Here is a 15699-nt window from a genome sequence, read left to right as displayed (position 1 = left end):
TATTTACTGGAAAAACGTGTTTCTAGTTGTGGTGTGGCTCAGCCCTAGCACACACCTTTAATTCAAAAGCTTTCTGCTTGAATATTGTAAACAGGATTAAATAAAGTCAACCATAGATCAGGAGGCAGAACAAGCAACCAGTTGACAGGAAGTGAACAAGAAAAAAACATAGAGAGTAAGAGGAAGTCAGGGGATGAATAGAGAAGCACAGGGAGTAGAAGGGAGAGATTTGAGTTTGAGCTTGGTTTTCTTTGATGTGAGAGGCTAGCTCCCACCTTTTAAAGGGTTCCTATGAGGAGGAGAGAGAAATGAGAAACTTTTAGATAGAAAGATAGTAGAGAGGAGACAGACAGAAACACATGATAGTTTCAGGAGGACCTGGATCAAAATCCACCAGCCCCTTCTGTCTTTTCAAAGGGGCTTTTTATAACAATACCAAGGGGCAGGGCAAAAGACCTCCGCCTTGCTAAATCATAGCATACCACACAGCCAAGTTCAGACCCTTCCAAACACTTGGTAACCATGCCGATGGTCCAATCATTCTTCTATGCAGCCCTGGTGGGTACAGCAAGCTCAGATCTCACTAGGAAACCTCTGTGGGTCTCCACAGATGCTCCTTCTTAATATATTAAAAGGCCCTTCAGGCTCTTCAGATAGACTGTGCCTGCCTTGTCATTCTTCTTCCCTAGTCAACCTTCCCTATCCTTGAGATAAATGTTCCATCAAGCATACTCTGTATTAGGTTGGAAGTTAGCAAGAAGAACATTGCCCATCCCTGACTATCAGCCTCTGGCAAGAGGAAATATAGAGCTTAACTCAGCTCTGACTCAAATCCCTACTAAGAGCTTGTGAATAGTTGAAACAACCACAGCAATCCAGTAAAGGAGTAGAGAATGACCAAGATGAAATATCCTTTTTGAATGGGTCTAAGATGTCTATAACAGCTTTAGCTGTGCCAAGCCCTTTTTTAAATCAATAAACTCTTGATGCAAATGCATCAAATAAATCAATAAACTCCAAATGCAATTGTATCAAACCTAAAGACACCCTTAGTTTCACCAAACCATGGTGCATTAATATCAGCAGATTAACATAATTCTAGTGTGACTGTTACTATACATATTTACAACTAGCATGAATATTACTATACATTCTTACAAACTTACATTCAAAAGCAAACTCTCTATAGGACTACTTTACAAACTTTAGCAAACATCTAAAAGAGATTTCTTAACAGAACTATTTACATTTTCTTCCAACAAGACAGAGGGTACATGAATCATGAGTTTCCACAGTTAAAATTATAGGTGAATTCAAAACTGTTTCATTTCTGCTGGGCGGTCGTGGCACACGCCTTTAATCCCAGCACTCAGGAGGCAGAGGCAGGCAGATCTCTGTGAGTTCGAGGCCAGCCTGGACTACCAAATGAGTCCCAGGAAAGGCACAAAGCTACACAGAGAAACCCTGTCTCAAAAAATAAAAAAAAAAAATTAAAAAAAAAATAAAACACTGTTTCATTTCTGAAGTTTGCAAAAGCACAAAAAACTCAGTTCTAATATCAGTCTTATAGTTCCCCTGAAAGTTTGAAATTAGAGCCTAATTCATCAGTGGCTCTAGAGTCTTTGTATCCAGATCCCTCGACCCCAGGATTCAGTGAGTGTTGCTGCTAGGGGGCTGTAACACTCTGGACGATGATGCTCCTCTGAACCACCTTCCCTGCTGGGCCTTCCTAGCCATTCCAGAAGCGGTGGAAATGCACCCAGCAGCAGCCAGTCACTGGTCATGGGGAAGTCCCTTTACCAAAATTCATTGCAGTTCCCCTGAATGCAACAATTCAAATGTTGCTGAAACTTCACTCCCACCTAAAGAGGCATTTTATGACAGTCTTTCCCATAAACCTCGCCTCAGGGAAAAGGTGATTGCCATAGTAACTGAACTGCTAGAGCTCCTTTCAGAAAACTTTCTACTCAGACAGCAAACAGAAACTGCATGACTTTAGTTGCTAGCTTTTTTCAGGCCTTTACAATCCCAGTCCTGAGGCCTGAGCATTCTCAGCTGCCTCTCACCCCAGGGGCTCAAGGTTCTTCCCACTGATATAAGCCACAGCTCTTAAGAAGCCCTGGCCCCAGGAGGAAACCCAGACACTATGAGTTGTAGTTCACAAGCTTCCCTTCTGGGTCTGATAGGAAACTCAGCCATGGCCAATTGCAGCTACTGTACCCTCTTAGTCTCCTGCTTTCCCCAGACTGCAAGATGGAACATCAATATCAGGAACATTGGTTCAGCTGCTCTCACTCCAGCTCCTCTGGAGGAGCATCATCAAAGCTGACATTCCTCTGTTCTACACACCACACCAAGTGCTCAGGCAGCCATTGAACTTCACTTAGTGACTGAGGGTTCCCCCCCTCTTAATTTTTTGAAGTTGCATCTTAAGACAGTCATGAGCTCTCTCAATGATGCCTTGTCTTTGATAGACTTTTATTAATCCAATGTTTCCCTCTTGCATCTCAGGCACAACCTGGGTTCCTTATTTGCCCTTAAGCTTTTTCCACACCCAAAGCACCTTCCCAGTGTTCTGATAGCTCTCCCTTGCCATGAGCCCTAATTTCTAAAGGATCTCAAAGTGGCCTGACAAGTGGCATTAGCATTTTAATTGCTTCCTGCCAGGCAAGCTTTGATCATCTGTTAGATAACCACCTCTTGGTATTAAGGTGGGTCCAACTTTTTTAGAGCAGTGTGTATGCCCTAGGTCACTTGAGGTCAATTTGTTCTTGATCTATGGCAGTCCAGAAAAGATGTGAGTACAAAGTATTCCTTGGTGTGGCTCATATACCCTTTATTCCAAGGTATGCCCATGTTATTTGACATTCAAGTGTGACCCAGGCTACATGAAGGCTGTAATGTGGTCTTGACTTCTCTGATTTGAGAATGTTTCCTGGTTTGGATGAAAGGTGAGTGTAGCCCAAAAGTCTCAAAAGTAATATGTGGGATTTCATTCATCAGATCACCAACCCTTGTTACTACAGTGGGTCCATCCTTGTTGAAAGATTTTGTGTTGGCTAACTCACACTTGAGGTCAACTTGTCCTGAATCTCTTGAAGTGCAGATAGCACATGGTCACTCATGACTAGAGGGTATGCCCTACACATCCTTCATACCAAAGACTACCCAGATTGTGGGATTGTCATTTGTGGCCCAAACATTATGAAAGACATGATTTTACCCTGGCTACTCTAAACAGAGGATGTGAACTGGGTTGGATAAAGAGAGGGTATGGCCCAAACATACTTGAAGTTGGTCTCAGCTTCTTGGTGATCAAGGATCCACAAACTTACATAGCTATCACTTGGCAGCCAATCATCGAGTTAGGAAAACTTGTGTATTGATTACACGATTTTTGTTGTTGTTGTTGAACAGAGTCTAGATTGGGGAAAGTGTTTACTGAAGTCAAGATAAGTCCAGGTACAATTGAACCATTCTCTGTATTTAGGTATGTCCATTTTGTTTGGTCAATAATGTGGCCCTTAGTTCCAGAAGGACCATGGTGTGTCCTGTCTCTCTTGTAATGAAGATTGTCCTGGGACATATGAAGAGAGGGTCCACAAACTCTTGAAATTAAGCTGGCCCAGGCTACTTACCAGTCAGGGAGGTGCCAGGCAACCATTGATGTCTTTTTCCTATGTGACTCATCAGACTTACACCCCTTGGGGTTAGTGGTGTCCAGCCTTCCTGGAGTAGCAGCAATGGCCAGGGCCCCAGGTTAAATCAACTTGTTATCCTCAATCTCTGGAAATCCAGGTAAGAGCTAGGCACAGAAGATTTCTGGGTGCCACCCACACACCCTTGACTCCAAGTTGTGCTCTTGTCTTTGGATGTCCATGTGTAGCCCAGACTATACCAAAGCCATGCTGCTATCATGACACACCTGATGTGAGGAGGTTTCCTGGGTTGGAATAATGGAGGATGCAGCCCACAGACCCTTGAGTTTAAGGAGGTGGATGTCTCTCATCAGATTTCCAATTCCTGTCATTACAGTGATTTGAGCCTTGTTGAGGGGGGTGGCTAACTCACAATTGAGGTTAACTTGTCTTGCATTTCCTCAAGTTAACCCAGGAACTGGACATGGACAACTACTGGGTGTGGCCAACACACCCTCATTCCTGAGGTTTCTAAATTATTTGATGGTCAAGTCTGTTTTTGATAACATGAAAGCCAAGGTGTGGTCCTGGTCCCACTATAATGAGGAAAATCCTTGGTTAGATGAAAAGAGGGTGCTGTCCACACATCTTTATAGTTTAAATGCTCTCAGGCTACTTGGTGGCTAAGGAGCTGCTAGTTTAGCATTGGTGGAAGTTCTTGGCTTATGATCTAATGTCAACCATCAGCACAGAATTGGTTGTGGGTGAGTAGAGGTTTCTTGGTGAACATTATGTGGCTGGGTCACAAATAAGGGTTTGGTTTGTCCAATAAAAAATTGAAGATAATGTCTGGTGTCAGAGCAGGCCATGATCATGAGTGTGTCCCTTTCTTTTGGTCATTAAGGTGGTGAGGTTTGGTCCCTTTAAGGCCTGGCTCATTTGTAGTAAGATTGTTTCCTGGATTGTATGGAGAGAGGGTGCAGACCATACACTCTTGATGATATAAGAGCTCTGGCTACTTGAAGGTCAAGGAACTGTCATGTTCCTTTGAGGTCTGTTTATGGCCTTGCACCTGTGTTAATAATCAGATCACTAACAAAGTCCCCTTCTTGGAGGATGGAATGAGTCCAGATGTCAAATTAATTAGAACAAAATAATTTTTGGATTAGTTGAAGAGTCTTAGTAAACAGATTAGGGTCTGAGTTACATTTGAGACTTGTTTGTCCTAAAAAAAAAGAAAGGAATGAAGGAAGGAAGGAAGGAAGGAAGGAAGGAAGGAAGGGAGGGAGGGAGGAAGAAAAGAGAGAGAAAGAAAGAAAGAAAGAAAGAAAGAAAGAAAGAAAGAAAGAAAGAAGAGAAAGAAAGAAAGAAAGAAAGAAAGAAAGAAAGAAAGAAAGAAAGAAAGAAAGAAAGAAAGAAAGAAAGAAAGAAAGAAAGGAAGAAAGAAAACCAAAGTCAAGATTAAGACTTGTCTAGACCATTACAGGGTTCATTATAACACCCTTTATGTTATGACAACCCATATTTACTGGTGACTTCGGTGAAAGCTTGGCTCCTTGTGGTGAGTGAGACTTCAAAACTCACATGTCATGAGGATGTTTTCTGGGATAAATAGTGTGTGTGCATACATTTGATACTCAGGATGTCAGTTTATATCAGTCTCAAGTACAGAAACTCCTATGAGTCTAAGTTTTCAATGAGCATGCTGGTGTGTGTCTCCTTGGAGGAGGCATTGTTTGATTGTAAAGTATCCAGGAAAATCAAAGCCTGGGATCAGAGCACCTCAAGGTGCTCATCATAAGGGAAGACGTTGTCTCATCAGTAAGGGAACCCTGGACTCCACTAAGACTGTGGTGGTCTCAATGAAAATGGCCTCCATAAACTCATAAGGAATGGAATTATTGGAGGTGTGGCCTTGTTGGAGTAGATGTGGCCTTGTTGGAAGAATTATGTCACTGAGGGGTGGGCTTTGAGGTTTCAGAAGCTCAAGCCAGGCCTAGTGGCTCACTCTCTTCCTGCTGCCTGCCGATCATGATGTAGAACTCTCAGCTACCTCTCCAGCACCATATTGGCCTAACACACCACCATGTTTCTTGTCATGCAATAATGGACTAAACCTCTGAACTGTAAGTTGTTAGCCCCAATTAAATGTTTGCCCTTATAAGAGTTGCTATGGTTTTGGTGTCTCTTCATAGGAATAAAACCCTAGCTAAGAAGTTGGTACCAGCAGAGGGGTATTACTGTGATAGGCCTGACCATGGTTTTGTTTGGAGGAATATGGAACAATTAGGGACTTTGGACTAGAAAAGACACTGGACGTTTTAAGTGTGGTTAATGGGCCATCCTAGTAGCAGCACAGAAGACAGTGGTGCTAAGGGGATTTGAACTGTGGGAGCACCGCTCAAGAGGTTTCAGAGGAGAAGAATATTTGTATGTGACTTAATGACTGTCCTTGTGATATTTTGTAAAAGAATGTGACTGCTTTTTACCCTTGTCTGAAAAGTTTGCTGAAGGCTAAATTGAAGAGTTTTGAATTAATACATTAGCAGAGGACATCTCAAAGCAGCCTAGTATTGACTGTTGTGTTGTTCTTAGTGTTCACTCTTACATAGATTTGTGATGAAAAGAAAAAAGCTGAGCAAGACAAAATACAAAATGTATAGTTTGAGGAGAAAAGGGGTACCAGGAAGTGTAAACAGATGTCAGATGCTAACTGGAATAAAGGGAGTGGTGACCTCAGAGCAAGACACCACCCAGTTAAGCTTTCATTTTGTGAAAAGGAACTAAAGAAAACTTAGGGCAGATGTGCTGGTGCACAACTTTAATGCCATCACTCATAAGGCAGAGTGGCTGCCAGATCTCTAAGTTCAAGGCCACCCTGGTCTACAGATCAAGTTCCAGGATAGCCAAGCTTAGGCAGTAGAGGAAACCATAGAAAATAGAAAGCTGGTGAAGATGTAATTGATCAAGGAGTCATGTTTCAGTCCCCCAAAGCAGAAGAATTTGGCAAATTTAGCTACACAGTTCTGGCTTTAGAGTCGAGGATAGAAGGAATCTCCCTCTGCAACTAAAGAAAGCCACTGAGGCCAGGCATGTGTCAGGGGTGTCCCTGAATGGAGGCCAGAGAGGCCATTGTGTGAAGTTGTGAAGATGAAGCCTCATTTGCCTTGGTTGGAGACCCCAAGATGTTGGAGATGACAGAGTTGTGAGACACCTGTCGAGGAAAGCTGCTAACAGGGAGTGGAACCAGCCCAAGAGAAAGAAAGCTGAAAGGAGTGGACATCTGAAGAGCACTTTGACATCTGACATGGAGATGCAGAGTTTGGAGTTTGCCCAGATGGTTTTTGGTCTTGCTTTGATCCAATATTTCCTCACTGTGCTCCCTTCCCTATGTTTTGGAATGGTAATGTATATCCTGTGCCATTATATGTTCAAAGTATGTGATCTGCTTTTTCATTTTGATTTTTCATGGGTTATAGTTAAGAGATTGCCTTGAGTGTCAGAGACCTTTAACTGTGGAGACTGTGATAGACTATTGGGACTTTTGAAGATAGACTAAAAATGCATTTTGCATTAAACCTATGGGCAGTAGGGAGTGGAATGTGGTGGCTGAATGAAAATGTCCCCCATAAACTCATAGAGAGTGGCATTATTGGTGATGTGGCCTTGTTGGAGTAGGTGTGGCCTTGTTGGAGGAATGTCACTGAGGGCTTTGAGGTTTCAGAAGCTCAAGTCAGGCCTAGTAGGAATGTTTCTTCCTTCTGCCTGTGGATCCAGACGTAGAACTCTCAGCTCCTTCTCCAGCACCACATCTGCCTGCATGCCACCATGCTCCCTGCCATGACAATAATGGACCAAACCTTTGAAACTGTAAGCCAGCTCCAATTAAATGTTTTCCTTTATATAGAGTTGCTGGGACCATGATGTCTTCACAGCAATAAACATTAAAACCAAAGACGGTGGTGGTTTGGACCCCTTCTGGTGAGAATGCATCCTGTGTTGGATGAACAGAGGTTCCTACCCACATTTCCATAAGGTTAAGGACTTAAAAGTTTAATTCCTGCACAGTGGGTTGCAGGTTTCTACTGATAATCAGTTTTATGGTCAAGTACATTTCTTGTCTTGGTTCACCTGTACTCCTTTTATGCAAAGCTTGGTCATTGGCTATTTGAAGGTCAGTGTTTGGAGTGGGAGGATTTCTCATATGAAGTTGGACTAAACTCCATTTAGCTTACCTCTTAAAACTGGGCTTCACAGTGCCAGCATTTAGTCTGGCCCATTTCTCTCATTGCATTGGCTGGGGATTCCTTTGATTTTAGGATTTTGGACCTGTGGTTGTTTGAATGTAATTGGCCCCCAGAGTCTCACTGGGAGTGGCACTATTAGGTGTGCTTTGCTGGAGTGGGTATGGCCTTGATGGAGAAAGTATGTCACTGTAGGGTGGACTTGAGGTTTCCTATGCTCAGTATACTGCCCAGTGTCTCAGTCAACTTCCTATTGCCTGAAAGATGTAGGACTCTCAGCTACTACTCCAGCACCACATCTGCCTACATGCAGCCATGCTCCCTGCCATGATAATGGACTGAAACCCTGAAACTGAGCCACCTCAATTAAATGTTTTCCTTTATAAGAGCTGCCATGGTCATGGTGTCTCTTCACAGCAATAGAAACCCTAACTAAGACAGGGCCTATCTTCAGCAAGGTCAGTGGTTGGCCCAGTAACATTTCCACTTTTGGTTTTGCCTAGTCTCTTCTCTAAGCAATGTCTCTCCTATTACTTCTGCAGAGACAGTAATTGCCCAAGGCCCACTCATTTTCTTGGTTTGTGCCCAGGTTCCTTCAGGACAAGGATTAGGGCCAGGCATTCATATTTCCTTGGTATCCTTCATTAAAGGACTAGGCCAGACTCACCTGTCTTCTTGGTTTGAGCCCAGGCTTATTCATGGTGAGGGTTACCCAAGGCATTTCACTTTTTTTGAGAGATTGGCCTGAGCCAGCTTCTCATTTTGGGGGCCATTGCTTCTTCAGGGTCACATATGGGCCTGGACCCATTTCTCTTCTTGGTATGGACCCTGATTTCAGTCAGGAAAAGGGTTAGGCCTGAGCACACTCCTTTCCTGCTTTGGCCCAGGCCTCTTTCACTTGAAGAAACAGCCCAGGCCCACATCTTTTGTTTGTGCCTGGGCTTCTGGAGTGGCAGGGCTGGCCAACCTCTCTTCTTGGTTCAGGCCCAAACTTCAGTTATGGTAAGGGTTAGGCCTGGGCGTTCTTTTCTTGCTTTGGCTGGGAGTCTTTCATTTCATATTTCTCTTCTCAGTTCAGGGTCAGGTTTTGACTCAGCCCTCTTTCAGTTCATGTTTTTGCCTATGCAAATTTTTATTCTTAGTTTCAGTCTAGACCTCTTTGGGTGAAGGTAAAGACAATGCTTATTGAAGCTCTGGCTTTATTCTCAGGTTTCATCAGCCTTATGCCCAAGCATACTTTTTGACATCTTTGGATTCTGGGTTACTTTCTCTTTTGGTTGTTAGCATGTTTTTGTTTGTTTATTTGTTTCAGAATTTATTTGGCCTGGGCTACCTTCGCTGTATGGCTGTATCCAGGCTTTTTTGTGGTTGGGGTTTAGTGTGTGTACATTGATCATCTGGGACTGTCACTACCTTCTTCTCTTTAGGGTTGGGGCTGTGGATCCTTCTGAGTCCAGATTTACCCAAAGCTCTTTTGTCACTGACCTTGATCTTCATTCAGTCTTTCAGAAAAAAAAATTAACAGGTGAATATTGATAGGAGAGTCCTGATTGTCCTTCACTGGGATCTCAAATACACACAGAACATTGACATGTCCCCAGGGAAATGTGAACAGACACCAACCCATACAGCACCCAGTCCGGATAAAATATAACACACTACACAAACAGAAAGATAAAATAAGTAGGAGAGAAAGGTGGTTGGGAAAGTTCTTCCTGTTTTGTAGGTGACTGACTGTCATGGAGAGTCCTTATGAACTCATGTGGAAATATTGTTGTTTCCAAGTAGAGAGACCCAAAGAGTGTCCCAACAGGGTGCCATTCAACTTTTCCTCCCTTCTGATACCATGAGGGAATATCACAGGTAGTTATAGAAACAGCAGAACCCAATCCTCCATTTGTCTTGAGGCTGTCTTGTTGAGGAACACATGGCTTTTATAGATCTTCACATGGCTCTTTCCATAGTGTAGTGATGGTTGCTGGGGGATATTTAATCACACTGTGAACCCCAAGTTTTTATTTGCATTGATTAAATAACATTAACCAGCCAGAGCGGCCATGCTGCTGCTTGTGAAGCAGGCTGGTAACCGTGGAGTTGCACCTGTAGGCTGAACTAGCAGATTAAGGTGCGGCGTTATGACAAAAATAAAACAGCAGATGGCGTCCTTTCCATGTGTGTCAGACATGGCCATGCAATGTGAGGGTGGGTTTCCCCTGGTGCTTACTATTGCAACTCTTCCCAAGATTTCACATGTGTTGTATTTCAAAAACCCCTCAAACAATGAAGTGTGCCTTAGTGACCCCTTTCAAGAAAGCTACCTGCCAAGTACACTCACTGATTTAATATCAGGTCTTCCTACAAAGAATTTCTAGACCAACTTACCGGAAAGAGATTTTGTTCTGGTTTTGAATCACAGCCCACTAAAATGGACTTGTGCTTCCAGCAGGTCAAGGGCACACACGTGACTATGACAGCATTACGTGAGGTCACAGAGGCCAGGCCTCACTCTGCTCAGGGAGCTCAAAGGCTGTCTAGGCACCAACACAGGTATATTTTGGACTCATTCTTAGGGGAGAATCTGAAGGTTTCAATTATAATCGTTTCGTGGGAACGACTCACACCCTGTGGTCCTCCTGCAGGGGACTTCACCTCGGAGATGAGGAGGAAGGCTGGTGGGGACGGGGCCTACTCAGCCCAAGTGGACAACGTTCAGACCTTGGTCTGTCATTTCTGCTGCTCACTTTACCAGCATTCTCTTGTCAAGAGCCTTGCAGAGCTCCATCTCTAAGCCCCTCAAGGCACGTGAGTGGCCAGGCCCCTCCCCCGAGGACCTCCATCTGCCAGGTTCCACCCACAGAACACTCTAACTGCCCTAAGGGCTGGACCCTGCCCCCACCCTACAGAGCAAAAAGCCCAAGGTCCGGACTTGAGATCCCAGGAATCCCCACCCCGGGAAGCTCAACCCTGAAAATCCCCCCTCCTCCCAAGAAACTCTATGAAAACCCCACCTTCTGCTCGGTTCTCTGCTGCTTCTCCCCTGAGCAGAGGCGGCCGCTCCCCAGGTTGTTTCCCTGCCACTAAATCTCTTGTGTGAGGTTTGTTGTGCGGTGTGACTTTGTGGTATTCCTTGGTTCCCGACTGCCAGGATACCTTCCACCAGCTGCAGCACCGTGGGTTTTGGGGACAGAGCTGATTGGAAATTTTGGCCTCTAACCTGGCCCTTCACCATCATTAAACACAACTTGGAATGGGATTTTCCGGAAAGCAGGATGCCCTGAGGTTTTCCCTCCTTGGCCTGCGTGGCGCTGATGACTTCTGAGACCGTCGTCACTCACTGAAGAACAGCATAACCGCAGAGCTTCACCCTGCTTCATTTTGGAAAGTGGAGTCAGGTGCTGGCTCTGTCTCAGCTGCCGTCTCCTTTTCTAACAAATACAGGTGAAGATTAGTGGAGGAAAACAACAGACACACCCCATACACACATACACATTTACACACAGAATTGTCCTCAATATATGAACACACGTTCAATAAGTAAAAGTACAAGCATGAAAAGTACATTCCAGATTGGTGTTTTCTGTGACATCTTTAGCATCAGTCATTCAAGACCAATGGCCCCGTGAGTAGAATAAATATGGTTGTTGCCAGGAAGCTTCATCTCTAGAGAAGGTCAAGGGAAGGTCCCAATGAACAAACCTACCTATGTCGGGAGCATGTGCTCCCAAAAGGGCATGTCACTGGCGGGTAGTATAAATAGCTGATCTTCAACCTTCTGTGGGCCAGAGCCTTGACCCAGTCCAGGTGCTGAATGGACAGGTTTCTCCAGAGGCCTCTCCCTGAGACTTGATATGACATGCCACTCTGCAGACATTCTTGCATTTCTGCTGCTCTGATGTCTCACCAGGAATCCTGTCACGTTAGATCACAGACATATCAGGAACCAGTCACCCCATTTAGGTCGACTTATGAACAGTATGTCACAGGGAATCTGGATGTAGCTTTCAGCCTGAAAGTATGTGAATCTCCCAGCCCACCAAGCAGCCATCTTGCCCAACTTTTAATAGGTGCGCAGCCAACCCCAGTGGACACTGTGTTGCCCTCACACCGAGGCCTACTGCTTTCCCATGGCAATGACTCCTACTCTTATGTCAGAGTGGCCTGACATCACTGATTCTGAGAATCTTAAAGGGTGCCCAGGCATTCCAGTTGCTATGAACCACGCACATTTTCTAACTACTGATTTCAAGAGCCCTAAAAGAGGTTCAGACAATTATTAGCCTATGACTTGTCTCAGTTGCTTCCCTGGGAACTGCCTACACCTTCCTCTCTGTCAGGACATTGAGCCCCAGGAGGGAAGGCCAGGTGACAGCTCCTCATCTGTCTCTCACAATTCCCAGCGTCACTCTGCCCAGCCATGTCAGCTGAGGCTTTGTTCACTTGGTTCCCTTACTCTCAGGCTGCCGTCTATTGTTTCTGGGTAGAGGGAAATGAAATCTTTGGTCCACGGGCATGCCCGTCAACACCATTCCATTTTAAACAAGTCATGACAGGCTGCATGCCCGACAGCACAGCAGAGAGCCCAACTGTGGCTCCTCCCTGCTACCACCACAGCTGTGCTTCCTCGTGAAGGCTGGGGGAAGCAATGAATGTCCATGCATCCCCACAGTGAGCCGAGCCTGTTGCCCAGGCCCAGGGACTCTGCTGCTGTGGCAGAGTGTTTCCTGTAGCAGTGCGCTGAGCCCAGAGTCACCCTGTCTCAAAACAGTAAGGAGGAATGGAATTGAGAAAGTCACCTGATATCGATATCTGGCTGTTGCTTGCACTCACACTTGAATGCCTATGTCCTCGACGTGTACTCCCACGTATAATCACCAGAGCTAAGTAACATTTAATTTGAATGGGATAAATAATGCACAGGGTTAGGTAGAGCCCTGCAGTGGGGGTCTACTGCTGGGTCCCTGCCTTCAGTTACACTCTTGACAAACCATGGGCACAAACGACAAGATGGCTGCTGTGGAGAACAAAGTCTCTCGGCCTTTCCGGACAACAGGACTCTGAGAAGCATCTTCCACCTGCCTGGACACTGTGGACTTCCATAGCTCACAGTTGTTCCTGGATCAGGGCACCACAGCAAAGCTTCATCTGCAACCTCTCTGGAGCCGGAGTCTTTTCAGATTGTGCAGGCTGGGTGTGGTCATTCTGTGGCCACTTTCTCTGTTGACTTGTGGATGTCATCTCCCTGTGTCCTTCCATGCCTGGTTCCTCTGCACACATCCCTCTGATCCACGTTGCCACCATCTCTTCTTAAAAACAGGCACTGCACTGTCCTGTTTGGTAAAAGATACTTCCAAGCCCTCCTTGTGACTCAGCCTCTAAGGCTCCTTCCTCACTGTCCATCATGCTAGGGTTAAATTAGGTCTTCATTCCAGAAAGGGGGAATCCTGACCCACCACCACACAGCCCTGACCTCCTGACCCACCACCACACAGCCCCGACCTCCTTACCCAATTGCTCCTACTTCTGTATCCCTGCCAACTCCGGTGGACTCTGTGCTCTCTCAACCCTCAGCCACATATCTCACCATGGCAATGACCCATGAGGCCACAGAGGACTGCCCTTGTCTCACGCTGAGCATCTCTAAAGGTGTCCACTCTTTCATGTTCTTCCCTACACTGCCCATCCTTCCTTTTGAGCCAGCCCATCGTCAGCATCCTCAGAGAACCTTGCAGGTGTAGCCTGCATCCTGCTCAAACACTCTTCCCTGAGAATCACCTCACATCCAGTCCTCTTCCTACAGTAGGCCATGTCAGCTCTGGGAGCAGGGAGACAGGCAGTGACGCCCCTACCTCAGCTCCAGTGGAAGGAGCCCACACACTGCCCAGTCACTTCAGCAGCTGGCTTTGCCAGCAAGGATTTCTTGTTGCCAGTTAGCCTAGAGGATGCCGTTTACTGCATCTGGGATTTGGGGCACAGAGAAGATTGCAGACGTTCCATCACTAGAGTTCAGTGTTGAGTTCTGCTGAGGATCCGAGGAGAGTCCTAGTCTAGCATGAGAGCTGGATGCCTGAACTTGAAGCACCAGCACCTCAGATATGAACGGATAGGTACACAGGTGATAAACAGATGAAGTGTGGATGCAGAATGAAAATAACCTCTGAGCTCTACGCATAGGGAGCCCATGGCGTGAAGATCATGGACTCGTGGGGGAGCTCCTGTCTTTCCTGTCTTAGCCTAGCTTCTCAGAACACAAAAGCATCATGGGGAACAAGGAAGCTTTCACAATTCTCTGAGCCCAGTGTCCCAGCATAGTGAGAGGGTATACACGTGGTGATTTGGTTTCATTAGAAAAAGCGTGAACATACAATCAGCCTATCTCAAAAACAAAAAACAATTTTGTGCATGTTGATACAGGAAGACATGTGCCGTCTTGGATGGCATCTATGTGTACTTTAACACATATGAACATGGACATGCAGACAGGAGCCCATACATGAACACACATACAACACATACCTAAAATGATAACATATAGACAAATTAAATATGAAATTCAGAGGGAGAGTGCTGTGATGGTGTTTTCCGCTACAGTGACATTGATGGTTGTTCCTATATTGGGACAACCCTCTGAGTCAAGGAGATTGCTACCACCAGGACTGAGGCCATCAGGGAAGCCCTGACATCTGGACCTACAGATGCTTGCCTACCTATCCTTGCCACACTATGAATAATGGTCAAATATAGGCACGGAAAAAGCAGAACTTTGTCCTTCTCAGGTCTGGAGGCTGGAGTCCTGGTCCAGCTACACCTGTGTGGCTTCATCCCAAGGACTCTCTCATGGGGAGCAGACGGTTTCCTCTAACTTTGTTGAGCGGCATGTCACCCTCTAGCAGTCTTCTGATCCCTGCTGTTTCCAGCTCTTCTTAGGGTGAGCAGTCTTAGATGGGAACACATCCAGCACCTCACTACATCAGTGTCCCCATTTAAGGTCCCAAATAAGAAGTACCTCTCACTGAGGAGTCACTCAGATGATCAATTTCAGGGTGTGTTCAACCCACAAAACCGCCAAAACCCACCATGACACTTTGTCCTGCTTTGAATCCTGCCCTCCCCAGTGGTATCTGCACAGCTCAGGCAAAGACCACTTATGTAACTATGGCAGGCAGCCATCCTGTGAGGATACCTTGACCTCATGTACCTCAACCTGAGAATTTCAAAAATGACCATGCATTCAGCTTTTCACAGATTAATAGTGAATAAGTACTCAATGCACAAATAAAGACATGAATGGATAAGTAAAGTGTGGATGAATCCTTAGTAGCTTTTGCAAAGAACGCCCAGCTGTGAGGTACATAGATTCATGGAAGAAGCTTCTCTTACTTGTCCTGTCTGTTGCTTTTGGCTCCTAATGACTGAGTGTGTGGAGGAATGATCCTACCATACTCAAATATGCAAGCTCGTTGTCCCCATGCACCTTCAGGTGATGCAGTCCGGTGTGCTCTTCTTAGCCCTGCACTGGCCTGGGGCTCTCTGTCAAGTCCATGGTTCACCTATGGCTGGAGCTGCATTCTCTCTGTCACCAGTATTCTGCTTTGTCTCTCATGAAGGCACGGTGGAGCCGGGACATGGCTGACCCTTAAGAAGGGGGATTGCTGTGCCACCCTTCATGTCAATGTGGACCCAACTGACGTGGTGCTCCAAGGTAACACCCAGTGGTGCCCTGCAGCCTGTGTCCTGATGTCAGTCTTCACCAAAGAAATTTTCAAGATCAGTTGTGTCAAGCTTTTGGAGCAGATGGGTCATCATGTAATGCACCATGT

This window comes from Peromyscus leucopus, chromosome 2 (assembly GCF_004664715.2).
Source record: "Peromyscus leucopus breed LL Stock chromosome 2, UCI_PerLeu_2.1, whole genome shotgun sequence".
Lineage (NCBI taxonomy): Eukaryota > Metazoa > Chordata > Mammalia > Rodentia > Cricetidae > Peromyscus > Peromyscus leucopus.
Note: the sequence above shows the minus strand (reverse complement) of the source record.